Source organism: Schistocerca gregaria, chromosome 3 (genome assembly GCF_023897955.1).
Source record: "Schistocerca gregaria isolate iqSchGreg1 chromosome 3, iqSchGreg1.2, whole genome shotgun sequence".
Classification (NCBI taxonomy): Eukaryota; Metazoa; Arthropoda; class Insecta; order Orthoptera; family Acrididae; genus Schistocerca; species Schistocerca gregaria.
In genome coordinates, this window is record NC_064922.1 from 860,362,733 (window position 1) to 860,375,002 (window position 12,270).

At 41.8% G+C, this 12,270-nt stretch overlaps 1 protein-coding gene across 2 annotated transcripts in view; it reads right to left on the bottom strand.

The window, feature by feature from the left end:
- Positions 1–4,281: 4,281 nt before the first annotated feature.
- Positions 4,282–12,270, bottom strand: part of LOC126354865 (late secretory pathway protein AVL9 homolog) — a 97,179-nt gene continuing 89,190 nt past the window's right edge. For both annotated transcript variants that reach the window (XM_050004853.1, XM_050004854.1), the window contains exon 11: positions 4,282–6,286. The gene's annotated coding sequence lies outside the window, so the exon portion shown is untranslated. The remainder of the gene's footprint in view (positions 6,287–12,270) is intronic.

Genomic DNA, 12,270 nt, shown 5'->3' on the forward strand with positions numbered 1-12,270 from the left:
AGGACATATTTGCCTTTTTTTGTGCTATGCTAGGAGCATTTTGAATCTCGTTATCTATGGCAACAGAATTGATGCAATATACAAAGAACACACCAGGGCAGAGAAGTACAAAACTGATTATTTTATACTAATCAAACTTCTAAAGCAAATACACCAACAAGAAAAAATATTTAATGCTGATAATAGCAAACTACCATACAAACAGCAATAGCACAAAATAATTTTTCCAGACACACAGAATATATTTCAGATCAAATAAATGACACAAAAGAATAAGTAGAGATCTTTTCCCTGCTTCTCCCTTAACTGAATCACAATTTGAAAGGACAAATGTGTCCATATGAAAGGATTTAGCTTCTTGTAGGATGTAATGAAAATAACTAAAATTATGTACAGCTCATTATAGTTTCTCTGTTTAAAATAGGCCAGTTTTTAGTCTCTCTCTCTCTCTCTCTCTCTCTCTCTCTCTCTCTCTCTCTCTCTCTCTCTCTCTCAAGTTCTGTGCTTTTTCATCTTTCATTATACCATTGTTATTAAGCAAATTGGTGACATCCACGAAACAAATTTTCACAATTCGCAGGACTGTATCAAAAACCCCATTTCCCATAATAAAAACAGGAATCAATTCACTTGCTGCTCAAGATATGGTAATTTGGTCTTACTATGGAGAGGTAGCAAGGGTAGCTAGGAAGTTTGTAGGGTACAGCACTTTTTCCAAGTTGTGACCTGTTTATAAGGGCAGTTAGTTTTCCACCATGAAACGCCAAAGCTACAAAATTAAGACAAAAAAAAAAAAAAAAAAAAAATACTGCACTTTCACACCTGAAACTTTTACTGCAAATCGATCTTTGGAAACCAACCCCAAGCACAACTTGGGCCACAATACTGGGTTCAAAGGACAGCACCCGAGTGTATATATCTGACCAGGATGTCTCTCAATCCCTGTGCCACATACCACTCAGAAGCTGGACTGGTTTCATATGAGAACACAGCGTAGATATCTCACAAATGGTTCCTCGGCAGGTGCTGCCCTTTGTTGTCAGTTTAAAGAATTACTTCTGTAGTAGCAGTAGCAAACATAAGAGCTGTTGTTATGATAGACTCGGCTATTCTGTGCTTGCGTGAATTTTGTACATGTACTCATTAGAATTTGATGTTTTCTATAATTCTGCTACAAATGTAATCTGTTTGTTGAGTAAAACATTTTAGAAGTTTTAGGAGGAGGATTGAAGGAAGAAATATGTGAGTGGAAACAAGTGTGAAGAAATTTAGGAAGGACTTTTCCCAGAAAGGCACAACACTGATTCAAGAACCTATTCCTAACGCAAGTATCAGCAATGGTCATGTAAGATGACATTTCCTGATAAAATTCTAGCAGCCAACATGGGTTTTCATGATATGTTCAGAGGAGATGAAACAATGTACTGCACTTTCACACCTGACACTTTTACTGCAAATCAAACTTTGGAAAACAAACCCAAGCACAACTTGGGCCACAATACTGGGTTCAAAGAACAGCATCTGAGTATACATATCTGACCAGGATGTTTCACAATCCTTGTGCCACCTATCACTCAGGAGGAAACAAGCTGGTAATGTCCTGACTGCAACATACTCCACTTCCATCCAAAAGCCAACTAAGTGTGAAATTGCTCAAGAACTCACCTTGCACTCTGCAGAATTAATATAAGACAAAAATAAATCTTGAAGTTGTGACACACTTTCATTAAAAATGAATCTACTTATCACAGAATGCATCCTAGGAATGAAAATTATTCACATTGATCTTTCAGATCCACTTCGTATGCACATCTTTCATCGGCTGGGAATCCAAAAGGTATACTTTGTTGTTCTCATCATAACTACTGACACAGCTATGAACATGCAACTTCTTCACCATCTGAAATATTAATAACACTCAACCACAGAAAATAGTATTCACGTCTGAGCCTCTTATGAGGCACAGAAGAACAGAACAATTTAGCAAATGATTTAAGGATCCAGCAAACACCATTGATAGCACTGCACATACAAGCTCCCTTTCCGCATGTTAAGTCACTAACTGAACAGTTATAAGGACTTGTTTTTCACACACTTGTTTAATATCCACCTGCTCCCAGTTCTACTGCAAAATATTGTATTTGAAAAATAAACCACTTTGGAATTATCTACTAAATTTTAAAACAGTCCATGACTTCACCAGAGTCATCTGCAAGGTCACCTTCCAAACAATCAATGTTACTACAGTAGAATCACAATTATCCGATCTTCGGTTATCTAACCCTTTCACCGCGCCGGCCGTGCACCAGGTCAGTGACTAACGTGTTGCTCGTTGATACTCAGTTCATTGTCGCTGTCTGCTACTCCTCACTCCTCAGTGCTCAGTGCTAACTTAGATCTGTAGTGGAGTGGACGTGTTGCAGTTTGTTTATTGTAAAAATTTGTGGTGATGGCTTCAAAATGGAAAAAGGTGGTCATTTCAATGGAAGAAAAGTTTACAGCTTTTAAATGAATAGACAGTAGTGAAACTTTATTAAAAATGGAGCAAGATTATAACGTTGGAAGAAACAACAGTTGGAGACTGGAAAAGGAACCACAATGAAATTGAGAAGTGGTGTTCTCGGCGAGCAACCTCGGCTGTTTTGGAAGATCGGAAAACCATGAAAAAATGTGATTATGAAAAAGTGTACCCATGTCGGGACCTATTTTGCAGGAAAAAGCCTTAAAGTTTCGTAACAAACTAAATGAACGTGAACCTGATTTCACAGCTAGTGTACGCTGGCTCGAGAGATGGAAGAAAAGATACGGAATTCGGCAACTTAATGTCTGTGGTGAAAAGCTTTCATCAAATTTTGAAGCTGTTCAATTTTTTAGGAATAAACTTCACAAGGTATTGGACAAGGAAAACTTAACAGGCCATCAAATTTTTAACTGTGACGACAGTGGCCTCAATTACAAAATGTTACCGGAAAAAACATTAGTCAAAGGCCGAAAAGGCAGTGCCAGGCTACAAACATAGCAAAGAAAAAGTGACAATTCCTGCATGCAGTAATGCCACAGCAAATTTAAAAATGAAACTGTCTACGATAGGTAAGAAAAAAAAAAAAAAACAAGAGCATTTAAAAATGTATCTAAAAATGCTTTACCGGTGAAATATTACAACCAAAAAAATGCTTGGATGAGCTCAGAAATGTTTAAAGGATGATTTTTTTAATGAGTTTGTGCCACAAACTGAAAAGGTTTTGAAAGCCAACAACTTGCCCCACAAAGCACTGTTGCTTCTGGACAACAAGATGAACTTCAAGATATAAAGGCCATGTTTTTGCCTCCAAATGTGACATCCTTATGTCAGCCTCGGGACCTTAGAGACACTGAAGAGAAACTACCGCAGAAACTTGCTTTCCTCTTTAATTAATGCTATGGACAAGTTGCGCCATATTAATTTGAAAGACATAGCTTATGACACGGCCCAATCTTGTAAGAGTGTTGGAGCAAATACAACTGCAAAATCCTGGAAAATTTTGCTACAGGAAAATCAAGAAAATCCTCCAGATGATGAAAATCTATAGCAGCAGACCGAACCAGAAAATACTATTTCTCCAAAGTGGTAAGCACAGAATCAGTAAAATAAACACTGAGGTATTACTACCACAAGCAGCTCTGAAATGATAATGACGTACACACCATTCTTAGAGCTAAAGAGTAACAGTCAAATATGAAACGGAGAATTAAATCCTGACAACAGTCACAGGTGCCTCATGTTGAAATAGTTGGGAACTAAACGCCAAAACAATAAAAGACAGAAATAAATCAGTCTCATAATGGGTACACATGATCTGTGGAAGTGAACTGTAAAATAATAAAGTAGGTAAATCCAGGATGGAATAACAGTATTATGAAAAGGCTAGATTACTACTGATCTCACTACACAGAAGAAGCGGAGTCACAGACAAGAATAAAAAGACTGCTATACGTTTAAACTTTCAACCAAAAGGTTTCCTCCAGAAATAGAAAACACACACGCACGAGCACTGTGTCTGACCACTAAGGTCAAATAGATTCCCCCCCCCCCCCCCCCCCCCCTCTCTCTCTCTCTCTCTCTCTCTCTCTCTCTCTCTCTCTCTCTCTCTCTCTCTGTGTGTGTGTGTGTGTGTGTGTGTGTGTGTGTGTGTGTGTGTGTGTGTGTGTTTCGTTGTGTCTGCACCTCAGTGTTAGTGTTAAAAGAAACAGAACACATGATAGGAAGTAGTAGTAATTTATATAGAGAATCACAGAGAAACCTGAACAAGTACATTACGAATTTATTGTCAATAAGAAATACAAATATCTTGACTGGCTTGCTACAAGTAATAAAAATGAAACATCAAGCACACTGTACAGTAGTACATCACAAAAATTTCAACAGGGCATACAGGCAAATATATTTATCAGAATAAAAAATATTTTCTCTGCTTTAACAGGATGCATAACCCTTTGTAGTCCAGCTTCAAAACTCACCATTTATCATATTGGTCTACAGATGACACTGGACCACAAAGAGTTAAAAGATACCTTTAACAGACTGTAACCTATAAAATAAACAATTCTCTGACAATAACTTAACATATTCTTCTGTACTGATAAAGGAACTTTCATACAGCACTCTTGATGAACAAAGCATTTCATATTTACACATATAAAATTAAAAATAATGTGTACCTGACCACTGTTTAACATAGCTTGTCTGAATTGCACTGCAGTTGTTTCCGGCCTGAAAGAACCAATACTTGAAAGGAACACAACAATACAATTAAAAGTTATTAATTTTTTTATAATGTCATCAATGATAAGCTGTCTAGTACTAATTACATATGGCAAGTATTTCAGCTTCTTTAATTGCACATTTTATGTCCAGTGTTGGATCCTTTCTTCATAAGCAGAACAGTGGTACACATCACACAACCACTATTATGAAATAAAAGTAACTTAAGGTGAACAAGAAGTCTTGCAGTAGAGGACGTGCAATAGGAAATATTAAAAATGATAACCCGCAGGAAGACATCAAAATATCCTCCTATGAAATGTTTGTGGGAAGCCAGTACTCTTAAAGAAAACTGAATATTTTTGCTGCTTACTCAGAATTGTTACATTCTGCACGGAAAAAATGAAGAGTGAGATCTCATTGCTCCAACTGATCCTACACAAAACATTTTATGGTTCAACATAGTCCTTTGTTGTTAGTAGTCAGTGGTATATCAGCTCAGCCTTTTACAATGCCAAATACCTCTCCCAATTTTTTTCTGATTTGGAATGAATTCTACTATTTGCACAAACAGCATAACATTTTCAGCATTTGTTTCAGTTGTACCTGGCATTAGAGCAACACTAAATGCAGGCCATAAAACACACTGATAAAAGCAACAAAAAATTATGTTGTATTGCCACAACAGCAACACACCACTGACAATTTTTGCAGGACCCACAAATCTCTGGTTGTCACTACAATCTTACAGTTGTGAGCTGTATGGTACTAACACCTGCACAGTACTTTTAACAATCACTAAAACGTACCCAACTGATGGGAACTATTACAAAAATTTTTCATTCTAGAATCTACACACTCCTCAAATTATTGATTAACAGCTTTATACTTAAAAACAGTTATTAATCTTACACCTTCAGCACTCTGCCATTCCATTACTTTTATTTTATAAATGTTCAAAAAGTTTTATACATATGACAGGAATTATTTGTGCAGACGAACAACAGCACTGTCACTCATAACCCAATGAAAGAAAATGAATAAGATAAAAAGTCATCTGCCTTTCAGTACTAATACTTTTGACATTCCACACATGAGATCCTGCATACAAGTGTTCTTTCAAGTCACCGTTATGCATTCTCTCTCTCTCTACACACACACACACACACACACACACACACACACACACACACACACACACACACACACACACATACACACACACACACACACACATACACACATGCAAAGCCCAATTTCATCATATGGAGTGTGTCCACTCTTCTAAACAGCACCACAGTGTGTACTTAAAGCCCAGAACACTATGAAGTTCATACTCCATAAAAATCAGTGCAACAAATATATGAAACAATCATTACGGACACTACCTAACTTGATAATAATAGAGCCACAATTAACTAAGTACACAAAGAGAATAGTTCATTGCAGTTTTTGCTTAAATTATAATCACAGACATTTAACAGAGTTAAGAAAACTCATTTTATAGCACAATGGCCATCCATTTTCAGATTCAATATAGAGTGCCTGGAAACAGAAAAAAATGCAAAAAGTCAGGACAACAGCTTATAAAGATTAGAACTACATTATAGAGGTAAAATAAAAACTGGATGGCTCATGTATAACAGATTTATTTTATCTTCAATTAAGTTGTAGACTTTTCTTTCACTTCACCTCATTTGGGATAGATATGAGAAACAAAAATGGACTACAATACTACTAAAAAGAAACATGCCATGCTAAAGTAAAACAATAAATATTAAAACGAAAACACAATTTTCGTTTCACCCTTGCAATGCTCTCCAATGCTCTGAACATCCTAAGGTAATTCTGCTCTTGCCATTACTTCGTTAAAACCATGATATCTCCTTTAGGTGTATTATCTTCAGAATCCTATTTGAGTAGTATGTAACTATCTCAATCACATATACTGTGTTTTTCCAAGTTTTTATCCAATACTGACTGCTACAAATGCTGTCTTATCACAATGCATGTATCTCTGCCATTAATAAAATCTTCCTTTGCTCCAACTTCAACAAATTTTTTTTACTTTTTACACTAGTTTTATATCTATCAGCAATTTTCAACCCTTCAGTTCCAGTCTTTTTGGATGAGCTCTATGTTATAGCCACTATGTCAATGTGCCAGCTGAGTTATCCATACATGGTCAGAAATGTCCGTCCATTGTATATACAGTTATTTTTATCGCTCCAGAGCATTTAAAATACACAACACCACTTATGTCTGTGGAGGGAGGGAGGGAGAGAGAGAGAGAGAGGAGGGAGAGAGAGAGAGAGAGAGAGAGAGAGAGAGAGAGAGAGAGAGAGAGAGAGAGAGAGAGAGAGAGAGAGAGAGAGAGAGAGAGTTTACTATAGTCATCTTTGTATCATAACTAACTTTCCTGCTTGGAACCTTCTTAAAGACATATCTGGGATTTTCAATTTGTGGCATTACAAGCTGCTGGTTTGACTGCTGCAGGATGGAGTGAATCTGACAGGCTGGCTGTGGGCCAATGTGAATGTCTGAGGGGGGTGACCAGATGTCAGACAGCTGTGACAGCCGAGCTGAGCGGAAGTAAAGGCGGCTAGCAATCCACGAAGCCCAGGGTAATTGGGGTTTTTCCAGGCAGGAAGATGGGCATTTTCTGGTGACAAGGTCGCAGGACGAACTAGTACGGAGGAACCTGCAACTGTAACTGTTGTCACTAATATGATTTCAATGAAAATAAATTAAAACTCATTACAAGCATGCTACAGAAAAACCAATGACTGCTTTGGAACTGTGGCAGTGGGGCAAGCTCACTGAAGATAAATCCATGTTTGAAGCTTTAATAGTTAAAAAGTCATTGACATTATTACCATTATTTTTTATGGTAAATTGCAACAACCTAGTTCTTCACGAAAGTCACACTCGTGATGCACCAGACGAAAGGCAATGTCTGCAATATAATGAACAGATTTGTCTTCTAATGAAACAACAATAAAAATTTTATAGACAATTTAGTTTATTTTTGTAAATAGAGCCATAACTATGAACTCTTCCACAGACACCCAAATGATTTTATCACCATGAGTTTCTTTCCTTAATATTCCAGTAACTTTCAACATTTATTGAATTTTAGTTGTGATTTATGAAACAGGTCAGGTTAGTGTCTTGACTAGAGCACCACATGTGGCACTTTGTGTGTTTGAGATTTGTTTAAAATTGTTAAAAGAGGTATAAATGAGTTTAGGAGATTGGAAAATTGCAAAGATTTTCATATGTTTTATCATAAGTAATTTCATAAAATTGTTATGAAAATTACAAAGGGTGGTCAGGGGCATAGCTTGTGGTCTTTTTGTCTGGAGCCAGTAATGCTACACGCAGCGTGTATGCTGCTAATGTTATTTTCATGTACTGTGATTTGTAAGTTGTAATTTAGCGCATGCTGCTGCGTATAATGCTATGTCTGCACAAAGTAATACCAAAATTTGCACTGGTGATAGGCACTGTTCAGGAATTATTTGTTTGTAGCTACCATTCACATACATTGAGCATCTCCAAAAATAATTTAAAGGTATTTTAAAGTCAATCTGTTTTTAGCAATGTTGTTCTCCTTCAGGATTTTGACCAACATATCTAATCTTTGTACATCTGTTATTAAAGTAGTTGCTAATGCCTCACTGCTAATGTGTCACTGCTAACGTAAGGCTTTAGTAGGAACGTTAATATGTTGTGTTGTTGGGCTAAAGAATGACATTGTTGGCCACCCCCCATTGATGTTAACAAGCGCTGCTCAAAGTTAATGACTGTACATTGCCCACACGCTGGGGAACGGGTGAAAAATGTCTTAACTTGATGTTACATGCTACTCTCATAGCCTTCCATGATCTGTTAATGCTCAAGCCAAGCTCATCATAAATTGTGCAGAAGTTCTTTGAATAACCAGTGATTGGAAGAATTTGGTGATGGCTTAACTTGTTTACAAAACACATGCATGGACTCTCACTGCTCCTCTCTTCAACCACAGAGCTTACTAATGTAAAACTTTGACCGTGACCCCATTTCCTTCATTTACTCCCTTTTCTCATAATTTCAGGTCTTATCCTCTTCCATCTCCGTCCTCTTTATCTCCCCTGCAACCATTTCCAACTATGTAAATCCTCTTTCATACCAAAAGAAGGAACCTGTGATAATGTAGCTAGAAAGCAAAGGCAAGAAGTAAACGCATTTAAAGAGTACGAAATGTCGATCTAAATGCACTGTCTGAGAAGACAGAGGTTGCAGTGAGTCGTCAACAAGCAGTGCACAACCCTTAATGTTTCCTGTTCCCTGAAGAATGAGAAATTTTGGAAATTAAGCATACAGCTTTGTCTTTAAACCTTCACCACCACTCCTTGTCACAGCCATTTTCATTTTGGCATTTTAATATGTAGGCATTCCATTTAAAATGCAAATACTGGTGGGAACATATTATAGTGTCTGCAAGCCAATAGTTCAAGTGTGCTGCCTTGTGTGGAAACTGGCAGGTGCAACCACTAATGAGTATGTGAAGATGGCAGACTTTCCTCTCTTCTGGTCTCTCACCACCTGCACAGGGTACTGATATGGGGGAATTCGTGTTGTACCAGTAAAACACTGAAAATACCAAACACAAGTAATTATGGTAATGGAAAGTCCTAATGGATTGTAAATAATTTATGAATTAAATATAAAACCTCACCAAGTGCTCTGAATCAACAGTAGGACATAAACATGACCGAGAACTCCACTAGTTTTCAGACAAATTCGTTTTTACACGCGCGCGCGCAAAAGGCACGCGCGAGCGCGCGCGCGCGCACACACGCAAAAGGCACGCGCGAGCGCGCGCGCGCGCACACACGCAAAAAGCAGGCGCGCGCGCGCGCGCGCGCGCGCACAAAAAGCAGGCGCACACAAAAAGCGCGCGCGCGCGCACACAAAAAGCGCGCGCGCGCGCACACAAAAAGCGCGCGCACACAAAAAGCGCGCGCGCGCGCACACAAAAAGCGCGCGCACACAAAAAGCGCGCGCACACAAAAAGCGCGCGCGCGCGCACACAAAAAGCGCGCGCACACAAAAAGCGCGCGCGCGCACACACAAAAAGCGCGCGCACACGAAAAGCGCGCGCGCGCACACGAAAAGCGCGCGCGCGCGCGCGCGCGCACACGAAAAGCGCCCGCGCGCGCGCGCACACGAAAAGCGCCCGCGCGCGCGCGCGCACACGAAAAGCGCCCGCGCGCGCGCGCGCACACGAAAAGCGCCCGCGCGCGCGCGCGCACACGAAAAGCGCCCGCGCGCGCGCGCGCACACGAAAAGCGCCCGCGCGCGCGCGCGCACACGAAAAGCGCGCGCGCGCGCGCGCGCACACAAAAAGCGCGCGCGCGCGCGCACACAAAAAGCGCGCGCGCACGCGCACACAAAAAGCGCGCGCGCACACAAAAAGCGCGCGCGCGCGCGCGCGCACACAAAAAGCGCGCGCGCACACAAAAAGCGCGCGCGCGCGCGCGCGCACACAAAAAGCGCGCGCGCGCGCGCACACACACAAAAAGCGCGCGCGCGCGCGCACACACAAGAAGCGCGCGCGCGCGCGCGCGCACACAAGAAGCGCGCGCGCGCGCGCGCGCACACAAAAAGCGCGCGCGCGCGCGCGCACACAAAAAGCGCGCGCGCGCGCGCGCGCACACAAAAAGCGCGCGCACGCACACACAAAAAGCGCGCGCACGCACACACAAAAAGCGCGCGCACGCACACACAAAAAGCGCGCGCACGCACACACAAAAAGCGCGCGCACGCACACACAAAAAGCGCGCGCACGCACACACAAAAAGCGCGCGCACGCACACACAAAAAGCGCGCGCACGCACACACAAAAAGCGCGCGCACGCACACACAAAAAGCGCGCGCACGCACACACAAAAAGCGCGCGCACGCACACACAAAAAGCGCGCGCGCGCACACACAAAAAGCACGCGCGCGCACACACAAAAAGCACGCGCGCGCACACACAAAAAGCACGCGCGCGCACACACAAAAAGCACGCGCGCGCGCGCACACACGCACACGCACACACACACACACACAAAAGCGCAAGCGCACACACACACAAAAGCGCAAGCGCACACACACACAAAAGCGCAAGCGCACACACACACACACACACACACACACACACACACACACACACACACACACACACACACAAAAGCGCAAGCGCACACACACACACACACAAAAGCGCAAGCGCACACACACACACACACAAAAGCGCAAGCGCACACACACACACACACAAAAGCGCAAGCGCACACACACACAAAAGCGCAAGCGCACACACACACACACAAAAGCGCAAGCGCACACACACACACACACAAAAGCGCAAGCGCACACACACACACACAAAAGCGCAAGCGCGCACACACACACACACACAAAAGCGCAAGCGCGCACACACACACACACAAAAGCGCAAGCGCACACACACACACACACACAAAAGCGCAAGCGCACACACACACACACACACACAAAAGCGCAAGCGCACACACACACACACACACAAAAGCGCAAGCGCACACACACACACAAAAGCGCAAGCGCACACACACACACACACACAAAACCGCACACACACACACACACACACACACACACACAAAAGCGCAACCGCACGCACGCACGCACGCGCACACACACACACACACACACACACACACACACACACACACACACACACACACACACACATCCATCCATCCATACATACATACATATACAGACACAAGCAGACATATTTACAGGCAAAGAGTTTGGGCAGAGATGTCAGTCGAGGTGGAAGTGCAGAGGCAAAGATGATGTTGAATGACAGGTGAGGTATGAGTGGCGGCAACTTGAAATTAGCGGAGATTGAGGCCTGGTGGATAACGAGAAGAGAAGATATATTGAAGGGCAAGTTCCCACCTCCGGAGTTCGGGATAGGTTGGTGTTGGTGGGAAGTATCCAGATAACCCGGACAGTGTAACACTGTGCCAAGATGTGCTGGCCGTACACCAAGGCATGTTTAGCCACAGGGTGATCCTCATTATCAACAAACACTGTCTGCCTGTGTCCATTCATGCGAATGGACAGTTTGTTGCTGGTCATTCCCACATAGAAAGTGTCACAGTGTAGGCAGGTCAGTTGGTAAATCACGTGGGTGCTTTCACATGTGGCTCTGCCTTCGTGTAAACTCATGAATACTATTTCACAGCTTCAGTTCCTTTCACCCATTAAACAACCATCTCAGCTATTTCCAACAACTTTTGTTTTATTTCCATTCCCATTTTTCCCACATAACCGATCATTTTATAGCAGCTTCCCACACGTTTAAACGTTATTATTTCATCGTCAAACAATTATTAGCCTCATTTTCATAACCTGCCAGTACATAACCAGTCCTTTGAATACATTTACACGCATTTTTTTCGAAAAACAGTTTTCGAAATTTTTTTCGAAATTTTCCTGAATTTTCC